The 17,174-nt window shown below is 39.8% G+C and overlaps 1 protein-coding gene across 2 annotated transcripts in view; it reads left to right on the top strand.

The window, feature by feature from the left end:
• Positions 1–17,174, top strand: part of cnot4b (CCR4-NOT transcription complex, subunit 4b) — a 72,449-nt gene that overhangs the window by 12,558 nt on the left and 42,717 nt on the right. The gene's annotated exons all lie outside the window — the stretch shown is intronic.

Genomic DNA, 17,174 nt, shown 5'->3' with positions numbered 1-17,174 from the left:
CAGGAATGTTTCATTACTAAACCTCATGTAGAATCACACTAGTTGTTGATTTGTTCAGTGTTGTGAAAAGCTCCATTAGCAGCATAGCTGGAACAGGCTTGCATTTCCTCTGTAGTATGATGTACAACAGAAGGGTTTTGGTGAACCCAGCAACACCAGAATAAACCAGACCTTATCTAAAATCTCTAGGGGAAAAAATAGCTGGATTGTCTGGAATCTGGATTGTCTGGAATCTGGTTTGTCTGGAATCTGGTGTACGTGCTAGTTGGTCTATATGGCTTCTAGGCATCAGCCTTTCTGTTTGCTAATTTCCCACACAACAACAACAACAACAACATAAGTACAGGACAACAACAACATAAGTACAGGACAACAACAACAACAACAACAACATAAGTACAGGACAACAACAACAACATAAGTACAGGACAACAACAACAACATAAGTACAGGACAACAACAACAACATAAGTACAGGACAACAACAACAACATAAGTACAGGACAACAACAACAACATAAGTACAGGACAACAACAACAACATAAGTACAGGACAACAACAACAACATAAGTACAGGACAACAACAACAACATAAGTACAGGACAACAACAACAACATAAGTACAGGACAACAACAACAACATAAGTACAGGACAACAACAACAACATAAGTACAGGACAACAACAACAACATAAGTACAGGACAACAACAACAACAACATAAGTACAGGACAACAACAACAACATGTACAGGACAACAACAACAACATAAGTACAGGACAACAACAACAACAACATAAGTACAGGACAACAACAACAACAACATAAGTACAGGACAACAACAACAACAACATAAGTACAGGACAACAACAACAACAACATAAGTACAGGACAACAACAACAACAACATAAGTACAGGACAACAACAACAACATAAGTACAGGACAACAACAACAACAACATAAGTACAGGACAACAACAACAACAACATAAGTACAGGACAACAACAACAACAACATAAGTACAGGACAACAACAACAACAACATAAGTACAGGACGACAACAACAACAACATAAGTACAGGACAACAACAACAACAACATAAGTACAGGACAACAACAACAACAACATAAGTACAGGACAACAACAACAACAACATAAGTACAGGACAACAACAACAACATAAGTACAGGACAACAACAACAACATAAGTACAGGACAACAACAACAACAACATAAGTACAGGACAACAACAACAACAACATAAGTACAGGACAACAACAACAACAACATAAGTACAGGACAACAACAACAACAACATAAGTACAGGACAACAACAACATAAGTACAGGACAACAACAACATAAGTACAGGACAACAACAACAACAACATAAGTACAGGACAACAACAACAACAACATAAGTACAGGACAACAACAACAACAACATAAGTACAGGACAACAACAACAACAACATAAGTACAGGACAACAACAACAACAACATAAGTACAGGACAACAACAACATAAGTACAGGACAACAACAACATAAGTACAGGACAACAACAACATAAGTACAGGACAACAACAACAACAACATAAGTACAGGACAACAACAACAACAACATAAGTACAGGACAACAACAACAACAACATAAGTACAGGACGACAACAGCGTGTTCTGACGTGGTCCCGGATGGTCGTCATAGCAACAACCCTCCACACAAATAGACAGGACACAATATTAATCTGTTCACAGAAACAAAATGACGTGTCTATGAAGTGTCAGAAAGATACTGAGTTACAATGCTGTAACCTCGTCTGCTCACGTGTACTGCTGTTTGTACTGTTTAACCTCGTCTGCTCACGTGTACTGCTGTTTGTACTGTTTAACCTCGTCTGCTCACGTGTACTGCTGTTTGTACTGTTTAACCTCGTCTGCTCACGTGTACTGCTGTTTGTACTGTTTAACCTCGTCTGCTCACGTGTACTGCTGTTTGTACTGTTTAACCTCGTCTGCTCACGTGTACTGCTGTTTGTACTGTTTAACCTCGTCTGCTCACGTGTACTGCTGTTTGTACTGTTTAACCTCGTCTGCTCACGTGTACTGCTGTTTGTACTGTTTAACCTCGTCTGCTCACGTGTACTGCTGTTTGTACTGTTTAACCTCGTCTGCTCACGTGTACTGCTGTTTGTACTGTTTAACCTCGTCTGCTCACGTGTACTGCTGTTTGTACTGTTTAACCTCGTCTGCTCACGTGTACTGCTGTTTGTACTGTTTAACCTCGTCTGCTCACGTGTACTGCTGTTTGTACTGTTTAACCTCGTCTGCTCACGTGTACTGCTGTTTGTACTGTTTAACCTCGTCTGCTCACGTGTACTGCTGTTTGTACTGTTTAACCTCGTCTGCTCACGTGTACTGCTGTTTGTACTGTTTAACCTCGTCTGCTCACGTGTACTGCTGTTTGTACTGTTTAACCTCGTCTGCTCACGTGTACTGCTGTTTGTACTGTTTAACCTCGTCTGCTCACGTGTACTGCTGTTTGTACTGTTTAACCTCGTCTGCTCACGTGTACTGCTGTTTGTACTGTTTAACCTCGTCTGCTCACGTGTACTGCTGTTTGTACTGTTTAACCTCGTCTGCTCACGTGTACTGCTGTTTGTACTGTTTAACCTCGTCTGCTCACGTGTACTGCTGTTTGTACTGTTTAACCTCGTCTGCTCACGTGTACTGCTGTTTGTACTGTTTAACCTCGTCTGCTCACGTGTACTGCTGTTTGTACTGTTTAACCTCGTCTGCTCACGTGTACTGCTGTTTGTACTGTTTAACCTCGTCTGCTCACGTGTACTGCTGTTTGTACTGTTTAACCTCGTCTGCTCACGTGTACTGCTGTTTGTACTGTTTAACCTCGTCTGCTCACGTGTACTGCTGTTTGTACTGTTTAACCTCGTCTGCTCACGTGTACTGCTGTTTGTACTGTTTAACCTCGTCTGCTCACGTGTACTGCTGTTTGTACTGTTTAACCTCGTCTGCTCACGTGTACTGCTGTTTGTACTGTTTAACCTCGTCTGCTCACGTGTACTGCTGTTTGTACTGTTTAACCTCGTCTGCTCACGTGTACTGCTGTTTGTACTGTTTAACCTCGTCTGCTCACGTGTACTGCTGTTTGTACTGTTTAACCTCGTCTGCTCACGTGTACTGCTGTTTGTACTGTTTAACCTCGTCTGCTCACGTGTACTGCTGTTTGTACTGTTTAACCTCGTCTGCTCACGTGTACTGCTGTTTGTACTGTTTAACCTCGTCTGCTCACGTGTACTGCTGTTTGTACTGTTTAACCTCGTCTGCTCACGTGTACTGCTGTTTGTACTGTTTAACCTCGTCTGCTCACGTGTACTGCTGTTTGTACTGTTTAACCTCGTCTGCTCACGTGTACTGCTGTTTGTACTGTTTAACCTCGTCTGCTCACGTGTACTGCTGTTTGTACTGTTTAACCTCGTCTGCTCACGTGTACTGCTGTTTGTACTGTTTAACCTCGTCTGCTCACGTGTACTGCTGTTTGTACTGTTTAACCTCGTCTGCTCACGTGTACTGCTGTTTGTACTGTTTAACCTCGTCTGCTCACGTGTACTGCTGTTTGTACTGTTTAACCTCGTCTGCTCACGTGTACTGCTGTTTGTACTGTTTAACCTCGTCTGCTCACGTGTACTGCTGTTTGTACTGTTTAACCTCGTCTGCTCACGTGTACTGCTGTTTGTACTGTTTAACCTCGTCTGCTCACGTGTACTGCTGTTTGTACTGTTTAACCTCGTCTGCTCACGTGTACTGCTGTTTGTACTGTTTAACCTCGTCTGCTCACGTGTACTGCTGTTTGTACTGTTTAACCTCGTCTGCTCACGTGTACTGCTGTTTGTACTGTTTAACCTCGTCTGCTCACGTGTACTGCTGTTTGTACTGTTTAACCTCGTCTGCTCACGTGTACTGCTGTTTGTACTGTTTAACCTCGTCTGCTCACGTGTACTGCTGTTTGTACTGTTTAACCTCGTCTGCTCACGTGTACTGCTGTTTGTACTGTTTAACCTCGTCTGCTCACGTGTACTGCTGTTTGTACTGTTTAACCTCGTCTGCTCACGTGTACTGCTGTTTGTACTGTTTAACCTCGTCTGCTCACGTGTACTGCTGTTTGTACTGTTTAACCTCGTCTGCTCACGTGTACTGCTGTTTGTACTGTTTAACCTCGTCTGCTCACGTGTACTGCTGTTTGTACTGTTTAACCTCGTCTGCTCACGTGTACTGCTGTTTGTACTGTTTAACCTCGTCTGCTCACGTGTACTGCTGTTTGTACTGTTTAACCTCGTCTGCTCACGTGTACTGCTGTTTGTACTGTTTAACCTCGTCTGCTCACGTGTACTGCTGTTTGTACTGTTTAACCTCGTCTGCTCACGTGTACTGCTGTTTGTACTGTTTAACCTCGTCTGCTCACGTGTACTGCTGTTTGTACTGTTTAACCTCGTCTGCTCACGTGTACTGCTGTTTGTACTGTTTAACCTCGTCTGCTCACGTGTACTGCTGTTTGTACTGTTTAACCTCGTCTGCTCACGTGTACTGCTGTTTGTACTGTTTAACCTCGTCTGCTCACGTGTACTGCTGTTTGTACTGTTTAACCTCGTCTGCTCACGTGTACTGCTGTTTGTACTGTTTAACCTCGTCTGCTCACGTGTACTGCTGTTTGTACTGTTTAACCTCGTCTGCTCACGTGTACTGCTGTTTGTACTGTTTAACCTCGTCTGCTCACGTGTACTGCTGTTTGTACTGTTTAACCTCGTCTGCTCACGTGTACTGCTGTTTGTACTGTTTAACCTCGTCTGCTCACGTGTACTGCTGTTTGTACTGTTTAACCTCGTCTGCTCACGTGTACTGCTGTTTGTACTGTTTAACCTCGTCTGCTCACGTGTACTGCTGTTTGTACTGTTTAACCTCGTCTGCTCACGTGTACTGCTGTTTGTACTGTTTAACCTCGTCTGCTCACGTGTACTGCTGTTTGTACTGTTTAACCTCGTCTGCTCACGTGTACTGCTGTTTGTACTGTTTAACCTCGTCTGCTCACGTGTACTGCTGTTTGTACTGTTTAACCTCGTCTGCTCACGTGTACTGCTGTTTGTACTGTTTAACCTCGTCTGCTCACGTGTACTGCTGTTTGTACTGTTTAACCTCGTCTGCTCACGTGTACTGCTGTTTGTACTGTTTAACCTCGTCTGCTCACGTGTACTGCTGTTTGTACTGTTTAACCTCGTCTGCTCACGTGTACTGCTGTTTGTACGCACACGGCCAGAAACATTTTCCCATGTCTGTCCTCGTTGTTTCTGGCTGGCCTGATAGTGGTGTTTGATTATCACACAGCTGCTACTGCCAATGGTTTCACTCAGTCTTTAAGGGAGAGAGAGGAGGGAGGGAGAGAGGAGCGAGAGGAGGAGGGAGGGAGGAGGGAGCATTGGTCAAACAAAGGCTGCAAAGAAATGTCTGAGCTCCGGTCAAAGTGGACGGGGAGTGGATCAGAATGTCAAAACCATCGTCGCCCAGCGGCTCGGGCCACAGAAACGACCAGCACAACCACCAACCACTTCCCTGTTTACCCCTCTCACTACCCTGGACTCCTTCTACAGAAACCACCAACACAACGGATCAGAAACCTCCTCACTGCAGATCAGAAACCTCCTCACTGCAGATCAGAAACCTCCTCACTGCAGATCAGAAACCTCCTCACTGCAGATCAGAAACCTCCTCACTGCAGATCAGAAACCTCCGCACTGCGGATCAGAAACCTCCTCACTGCAGATCAGAAACCTCCTCACTGCGGATCAGAAACCTCCTCACTGCGGATCAGAAACCTCCTCACTGCGGATCAGAAACCTCCGCACTGCAGATCAGAAACCTCCTCACTGCAGATCAGAAACCTCCTCACTGCAGATCAGAAACCTCCTCACTGCGGATCAGAAACCTCCTCACTGCGGATCAGAAACCTCCGCACTGCAGATCAGAAACCTCCTCACTGCAGATCAGAAACCTCCTCACTGCAGATCAGAAACCTCCTCACTGCAGATCAGAAACCTCCTCACTGCAGATCAGAAACCTCCTCACTGCGGATCAGAAACCTCCTCACTGCAGATCAGATTTGAGTTCTTCTTGAAATGTGTTCCATCATCCTTTTCCCCTCCTAGTTCTGTGATGTCATTTACTCCCAACAGGAAGTAGTAACAACAGTAACTGCTTCATGTTCATTCTGGTTTAATAATGTCTAAATACAAGCCTAAGTCGATATCCGATATTTTCCTTGCTAAAAAAAACCCACAATACCGATAACCGATATTTAACATTTTAGTGGCTTTTTAAGCATTCTAGTACAGTTAAATAGTTAACACACACATGGACGCAGCGGTCTAAGGTATTGCATCTCAGTGCAAGAGGCGTCACTACAGTCCCTGGTTCGAATCCAGGCTGTATCACATCCGGCCGTGATTGGGAGTCCCATAGGGCGGCGCACAATTCGCCCAGCGCCGTCCGGGTTTGTCCGGGGTAGGCCGTCATTGAAAATAAGAATTTGTTCTTAACTGACTTGCCTAGTTAAATAAAGGTTACACACACACACACACACACACACACACACACACACTGACCCCAAAATTTGTTTGTTGGCATTTACGTAGGTCCCCATTACCAGGTAAACATAATCACAACCTTGTTCTTTCACTTACTTGCTGCGATATTTCGTTGTTCAGTCGTTTCATTTTCAACCAGGATTTCTATGGAACGCCGTTTGGGTCTTTGCATGTCAAAAAAGATACACGTCAAATAACACTATTTGACCAATCAGGATCTGAATATGACTGTCACGTACCTACGTTATATAGGTGTTGCACGTCAGCTTTGACATCGGTTTTAAACATCGGCGTTAAACTAAACATCGGGCCGATACCGATGTTGGCATTTATAGCTAATATCGGCATTTCACGATATGTTCACCAATTTATTTTTTAAATGTATTTTACCTTTTATTTACCTAGGCAAGTCAGTTAAGAACAAATTCTTATTTACAATAACGGCCTAGGAACAGTGGGTTAACTGCCTTGTTCAAGGGCAGAACGATATATCGTGCATCCCTAGTCTACGGCTCTTCTATCACCTTTCAGAAGTTAAGAGACTGATCTTTCAATTCTCACTAGTTTTTACATATTGATTGGGCCCCTGACAGATTTCTTCCTCATCCCTGCTGATGATGTCATGATGAATTATGTAACACCCCCCCCTGCAGTGTCATTCACCTGTCCAGTTTATTTTCTATCTGAAATAACAGAATAACATCAATATAACACGCCACTGTTACAGAATAACACGCCACTGTTACAGAATAACACGCCACTGTTACAGAATAACACGCCACTGTTACAGAATAACACGCCACTGTTACAGAATAACACGCCACTGTTACAGAATAACACGCCACTGTTACAGAAGAACACGCCACTGTTACAGAATAACACGCCACTGTTACAGAATAACACGCCACTGTTACAGAATAACACGCCACTGTTACAGAATAACATCAATATAACACGCCACTGTTACAGAATAACATCAATATAACACGCCACTGTTACAGAATAACACGCCACTGTTACAGAATAACACGCCACTGTTACAGAATAACACGCCACTGTTACAGAATAACACGCCACTGTTACAGAATAACACGCCACTGTTACAGAATAACACGCCACTGTTACAGAATAACACGCCACTGTTACAGAATAACACGCCACTGTTACAGAATAACACGCCACTGTTACAGAATAACACGCCACTGTTACAGAATAACACGCTACTGTTACAGAATAACACGCCACTGTTACAGAATAACACGCCACTGTTACAGAATAACACGCCACTGTTACAGAATAACATCAATATAACACGCCACTGTTACAGAATAACACGCCACTGTTACAGAATAACACGCCACTGTTACAGAATAACACGCCACTGTTACAGAATAACACGCCACTGTTACAGAATAACACGCCACTGTTACAGAATAACGTCAATATAACACGCCTCTGTTACAGAATAACATCAATATAACACGCCACTGTTACAGAATAACATCAATATAACACGCCTCTGTTACAGAATAACATCAATATAACACGCCACTGTTACAGAATAACGTCAATATAACACGCCACTGTTACAGAATAACACCAATATAACACGCCACTGTTACAGAATAACACCAATATAACACGCCTCTGTTACAGAATAACACGCCACTGTTACAGAATAACACGCCACTGTTACAGAATAACACGCCACTGTTACAGAATAACACGCCACTGTTACAGAATAACACGCCACTGTTACAGAATAACACGCCACTGTTACAGAATAACACGCCACTGTTACAGAATAACATCAATATAACACGCCACTGTTACAGAATAACACGCCACTGTTACAGAATAACACGCCACTGTTACAGAATAACACGCCACTGTTACAGAATAACACGCCACTGTTACAGAATAACACGCCACTGTTACAGAATAACACGCCACTGTTACAGAATAACACGCCACTGTTACAGAATAACGTCAATATAACACGCCTCTGTTACAGAATAACATCAATATAACACGCCACTGTTACAGAATAACATCAATATAACACGCCTCTGTTACAGAATAACATCAATATAACACGCCACTGTTACAGAATAACGTCAATATAACACGCCACTGTTACAGAATAACACCAATATAACACGCCACTGTTACAGAATAACATCAATATAACACGCCACTGTTACAGAATAACACCAATATAACACGCCACTGTTACAGAATAACATCAATATAACACGCCACTGTTACAGAATAACACCAATATAACACGCCACTGTTACAGAATAACATCAATATAACACGCCACTGTTACAGAATAACACCAATATAACACACCACTGTTACAGAATAACATCAATATAACACGCCACTGTTACAGAATAACACCAATATAACACGCCACTGTTACAGAATAACATCAATATAACACGCCACTGTTACAGAATAACATCAATATAACACGCCACTGTTACAGAATAACACCAATATAACACGCCACTGTTACAGAATAACACCAATATAACACGCCACTGTGTCGGAATAACACCAATATAACACGCCACTGTTACAGAATACACCAATATAACACGCCACTGTTACAGAATAACACGCCACTGTTACAGAATAACATCAATATAACACGCCACTGTTACAGAATAACATCAATATAACACGCCACTGTTACAGAATAACATCAATATAACACGCCACTGTTACAGAATAACACCAATATAACACGCCACTGTTACAGAATAACACGCCACTGTTACAGAATAACACGCCACTGTTACAGAATAACATCAATATAACACGCCTCTGTTACAGAATAACATCAATATAACACGCCACTGTTACAGAATAACATCAATATAACACGCCTCTGTTACAGAATAACATCAATATAACACGCCACTGTTACAGAATAACACCAATATAACACGCCACTGTTACAGAATAACACCAATATAACACGCCACTGTTACAGAATAACACCAATATAACACGCCACTGTTACAGAATAACATCAATATAACACGCCACTGTTACAGAATAACACCAATATAACACGCCACTGTTACAGAATAACATCAATATAACACGCCACTGTTACAGAATAACATCAATATAACACGCCACTGTTACAGAATAACACCAATATAACACGCCACTGTTACAGAATAACACCAATATAACACGCCACTGTTACAGAATAACATCAATATAACACGCCACTGTTACAGAATAACATCAATATAACACGCCACTGTTACAGAATAACATCAATATAACACGCCACTGTTACAGAATAACATCAATATAACACGCCACTGTTACAGAATAACATCAATATAACACGCCTCTGTTACAGAATAACACCAATATAACACGCCACTGTTACAGAATAACACGCCACTGTTACAGAATAACATCAATATAACACGCCACTGTTACAGAATAACACCAATATAACACGCCTCTGTTACAGAATAACATCAATATAACACGCCACTGTTACAGAATAACATCAATATAACACGCCACTGTTACAGAATAACACCAATATAACACGCCACTGTTACAGAATAACATCAATATAACACGCCACTGTTACAGAATAACACCAATATAACACCCCACTGTTACAGAATAACACCAATATAACACGCCACTGTTACAGAATAACATCAATATAACACGCCTCTGTTACAGAATAACATCAATATAACACGCCACTGTTACAGAATAACACCAATATAACACGCCACTGTTACAGAATAACACCAATATAACACGCCACTGTTACAGAATAACACCAATATAACACGCCACTGTTACAGAATAACACCAATATAACACGCCACTGTTACAGAATAACACCAATATAACACGCCACTGTTACAGAATAACACCAATATAACACGCCACTGTTACAGAATAACATCAATATAACACGCCACTGTTACAGAATAACACCAATATAACACGCCTCTGTTACAGAATAACATCAATATAACACGCCACTGATACAGAATAACATCAATATAACACGCCACTGTTACAGAATAACATCAATATAACACGCCACTGTTACAGAATAACACCAATATAACACGCCTCTGTTACAGAATAACATCAATATAACACGCCACTGTTACAGAATAACATCAATATAACACGCCTCTGTTACAGAATAACATCAATATAACACGCCACTGTTACAGAATAACACCAATATAACACGCCACTGTTACAGAATAACACCAATATAACACGCCACTGTTACAGAATAACACGCCACTGTTACAGAATAACACCAATATAACACGCCTCTGTTACAGAATAACACGCCACTGTTACAGAATAACACGCCACTGTTACAGAATAACACGCCACTGTTACAGAATAACACGCCACTGTTACAGAATAACACGCCACTGTTACAGAATAACACGCCACTGTTACAGAATAACACGCCACTGTTACAGAATAACACGCCACTGTTACAGAATAACGTCAATATAACACGCCTCTGTTACAGAATAACATCAATATAACACGCCACTGTTACAGAATAACATCAATATAACACGCCTCTGTTACAGAATAACATCAATATAACACGCCACTGTTACAGAATAACGTCAATATAACACGCCACTGTTACAGAATAACACCAATATAACACGCCACTGTTACAGAATAACATCAATATAACACGCCACTGTTACAGAATAACATCAATATAACACGCCACTGTTACAGAATAACATCAATATAACACGCCACTGTTACAGAATAACACCAATATAACACACCACTGTTACAGAATAACATCAATATAACACGCCACTGTTACAGAATAACACCAATATAACACGCCACTGTTACAGAATAACATCAATATAACACGCCACTGTTACAGAATAACATCAATATAACACGCCACTGTTACAGAATAACACCAATATAACACGCCACTGTTCGGAATAACACCAATATAACACGCCACTGTTACAGAATAACGTCAATATAACACGCCACTGTTACAGAATACACCAATATAACACGCCACTGTTACAGAATAACACGCCACTGTTACAGAATAACATCAATATAACACGCCACTGTTACAGAATAACATCAATATAACACGCCACTGTTACAGAATAACATCAATATAACACGCCACTGTTACAGAATAACACCAATATAACACGCCACTGTTACAGAATAACACGCCACTGTTACAGAATAACACCAATATAACACGCCACTGTTACAGAATAACACCAATATAACACGCCACTGTTACAGAATAACATCAATATAACACGCCACTGTTACAGAATAACACCAATATAACACGCCACTGTTACAGAATAACATCAATATAACACGCCACTGTTACAGAATAACATCAATATAACACGCCACTGTTACAGAATAACACCAATATAACACGCCACTGTTACAGAATAACACCAATATAACACGCCACTGTTACAGAATAACATCAATATAACACGCCTCTGTCACAGAATAACATCAATATAACACGCCTCTGTTACAGAATAACACCAATATAACACGCCACTGTTACAGAATAACATCAATATAACACGCCTCTGTTACAGAATAACATCAATATAACACGCCACTGTTACAGAATAACATCAATATAACACGCCACTGTTACAGAATAACATCAATATAACACGCCTCTGTTACAGAATAACACCAATATAACACGCCACTGTTACAGAATAACACGCCACTGTTACAGAATAACATCAATATAACACGCCACTGTTACAGAATAACACCAATATAACACGCCTCTGTTACAGAATAACATCAATATAACACGCCACTGTTACAGAATAACATCAATATAACACGCCACTGTTACAGAATAACACCAATATAACACGCCTCTGTTACAGAATAACACCAATATAACACCCCACTGTTACAGAATAACATCAATATAACACGCCACTGTTACAGAATAACACCAATATAACACGCCACTGTTACAGAATAACACCAATATAACACCCCACTGTTACAGAATAACACCAATATAACACGCCACTGTTACAGAATAACATCAATATAACACGCCTCTGTTACAGAATAACATCAATATAACACGCCACTGTTACAGAATAACACCAATATAACACGCCACTGTTACAGAATAACACCAATATAACACGCCACTGTTACAGAATAACATCAATATAACACGCCACTGTTACAGAATAACACCAATATAACACGCCACTGTTACAGAATAACATCAATATAACACGCCACTGTTACAGAATAACATCAATATAACACGCCACTGTTACAGAATAACACCAATATAACACGCCTCTGTTACAGAATAACATCAATATAACACGCCACTGATACAGAATAACATCAATATAACACGCCACTGTTACAGAATAACATCAATATAACACGCCACTGTTACAGAATAACACCAATATAACACACCTCTGTTACAGAATAACATCAATATAACACGCCACTGTTACAGAATAACATCAATATAACACGCCTCTGTTACAGAATAACATCAATATAACACGCCACTGTTACAGAATAACATCAATATAACACGCCACTGTTACAGAATAACACCAATATAACACGCCACTGTTACAGAATAACACCAATATAACACGCCTCTGTTACAGAATAACATCAATATAACACGCCACTGTTACAGAATAACATCAATATAACACGCCTCTGTTACAGAATAACACGCCACTGTTACAGAATAACATCAATATAACACGCCACTGTTACAGAATAACATCAATATAACACGCCACTGTTACAGAATAACATCAATATAACACGCCTCTGTTACAGAATAACATCAATATAACACACCTCTGTTACAGAATAACATCAATATAACACGCCTCTGTTACAGAATAACATCAATATAACACGCCACTGTTACAGAATAACACCAATATAACACACCACTGTTACAGAATAACATCAATATAACACGCCACTGTTACAGAATAACATCAATATAACACGCCACTGTTACAGAATAACATCAATATAACACGCCACTGTTACAGAATAACACCAATATAACACGCCACTGTTACAGAATAACATCAATATAACACGCCACTGTTACAGAATAACATCAATATAACACGCCTCTGTTACAGAATAACATCAATATAACACGCCACTGTTACAGAATAACACCAATATAACACACCACTGTTACAGAATAACATCAATATAACACGCCACTGTTACAGAATAACATCAATATAACACGCCACTGTTACAGAATAACATCAATATAACACGCCACTGTTACAGAATAACACCAATATAACACGCCACTGTTACAGAATAACATCAATATAACACGCCACTGTTACAGAATAACATCAATATAACACGCCACTGTTACAGAATAACACCAATATAACACGCCTCTGTTACAGAATAACACCAATATAACACGCCACTGTTACAGAATAACATCAATATAACACGCCACTGTTACAGAATAACACCAATATAACACGCCTCTGTTACAGAATAACATCAATATAACACGCCACTGTTACAGAATAACATCAATATAACACGCCACTGTTACAGAATAACATCAATATAACACGCCACTGTTACAGAATAACACCAATATAACACGCCACTGTTACAGAATAACATCAATATAACACGCCACTGTTACAGAATAACACCAATATAACACGCCACTGTTACAGAATAACATCAATATAACACGCCACTGTTACAGAATAACATCAATATAACACGCCACTGTTACAGAATAACACCAATATAACACGCCACTGTTACAGAATAACACCAATATAACACGCCACTGTTACAGAATAACACCAATATAACACGCCACTGTTACAGAATAACATCAATATAACACGCCACTGTTACAGAATAACACGCCACTGTCACAGAATAACACGCCACTGTCACAGAATAACATCAATATAACACGCCTCTGTTACAGAATAACATCAATATAACACGCCACTGTTACAGAATAACACCAATATAACACGCCACTGTTACAGAATAACACCAATATAACACGCCACTGTTACAGAATAACATCAATATAACACGCCTCTGTTACAGAATAACATCAATATAACACGCCACTGTTACAGAATAACATCAATATAACACGCCACTGTTACAGAATAACATCAATATAACACGCCACTGTTACAGAATAACACCAATATAACACGCCTCTGTTACAGAATAACATCAATATAACACGCCTCTGTTACAGAATAACATCAATATAACACGCCACTGTTACAGAATAACATCAATATAACACGCCACTGTTACAGAATAACATCAATATAACACGCCACTGTTACAGAATAACATCAATATAACACGCCTCTGTTACAGAATAACATCAATATAACACACCTCTGTTACAGAATAACATCAATATAACACGCCACTGTTACAGAATAACACCAATATAACACGCCACTGTTACAGAATAACACCAATATAACACGCCACTGTTACAGAATAACACCAATATAACACGCCACTGTTACAGAATAACATCAATATAACACGCCTCTGTTACAGAATAACATCAATATAACACGCCACTGTTACAGAATAACACCAATATAACACGCCACTGTTACAGAATAACACCAATATAACACGCCACTGTTACAGAATAACATCAATATAACACGCCACTGTTACAGAATAACACCAATATAACACGCCACTGTTACAGAATAACATCAATATAACACGCCACTGTTACAGAATAACATCAATATAACACGCCACTGTTACAGAATAACATCAATATAACACGCCACTGTTACAGAATAACATCAATATAACACGCCACTGTTACAGAATAACATCAATATAACACGCCACTGTTACAGAATAACATCAATATAACACGCCACTGTTACAGAATAACATCAATATAACACGCCTCTGTTACAGAATAACATCAATATAACACGCCACTGTTACAGAATAACATCAATATAACACGCCACTGTTACAGAATAACACCAATATAACACGCCACTGTTACAGAATAACACGCCTCTGTTACAGAATAACATCAATATAACACGCCTCTGTTACAGAATAACATCAATATAACACGCCACTGTTACAGAATAACATCAATATAACACGCCACTGTTACAGAATAACATCAATATAACACGCCACTGTTACAGAATAACATCAATATAACACGCCTCTGTTACAGAATAACATCAATATAACACACCTCTGTTACAGAATAACATCAATATAACACGCCTCTGTTACAGAATAACATCAATATAACACGCCACTGTTACAGAATAACACCAATATAACACACCACTGTTACAGAATAACACCAATATAACACGCCACTGTTACAGAATAACATCAATATAACACGCCACTGTTACAGAATAACATCAATATAACACGCCACTGTTACAGAATAACACCAATATAACACGCCACTGTTACAGAATAACATCAATATAACACGCCACTGTTACAGAATAACATCAATATAACACGCCACTGTTACAGAATAACATCAATATAACACGCCACTGTTACAGAATAACACCAATATAACACACCACTGTTACAGAATAACATCAATATACCACGCCACTGTTACAGAATAACATCAATATAACACGCCACTGTTACAGAATAACATCAATATAACACACCTCTGTTACAGAATAACACGCCACTGTCACAGAATAACATCGCTCAAATGTTTATAGATTGTTACTCTGGTAACCACTAGACTCAAACCAGGGAATGTTTATAGATTGTTACTCTGGTAACCACTAGACTCAAACCAGGGAATGTTTATAGATTGTTACTCTGATAACCACTAGACTCAAACCAGGGAATGTTTATAGATTGTTACTCTGGTAACCACTAGACTCAAACCAGGGAATGTTTATAGATTGTTAATCTGATAACCACTAGACTCAAACCAGGGAATGTTTATAGATTGTTAATCTGATAACCACTAGACTCAAACCAGGGAATGTTTATAGATTGTTACTCTGATAACCACTAGACTCAAACCAGGGAATGTTTATAGATTGTTAATCTGATAACCACTAGACTCAAACCAGGGAATGTTTATAGATTGTTAATCTGATAACCACTAGACTCAAACCAGGGAATGTTTATAGATTGTTACTCTGGTAACCACTAGACTCAAACCAGGGAATGTTTATAGATTGTTACTCTGGTAACCACTAGACTCAAACCAGGGAATGTTTATAGATTGTTACTCTGGTAACCACTAGACTCAAACCAGGGAATGTTTATAGATTGTTACTCTGGTAACCACTAGACTCAAACCAGGGAATGTTTATAGATTGTTACTCTGGTAACCACTAGACTCAAACCAGGGAATGT

The sequence above is a fragment of the Salvelinus alpinus genome, chromosome 11 (assembly GCF_045679555.1).
Source record: "Salvelinus alpinus chromosome 11, SLU_Salpinus.1, whole genome shotgun sequence".
NCBI lineage: Eukaryota > Metazoa > Chordata > Actinopteri > Salmoniformes > Salmonidae > Salvelinus > Salvelinus alpinus.
Note: the sequence above shows the minus strand (reverse complement) of the source record. Positions and strands in the feature narration are given on the sequence as shown.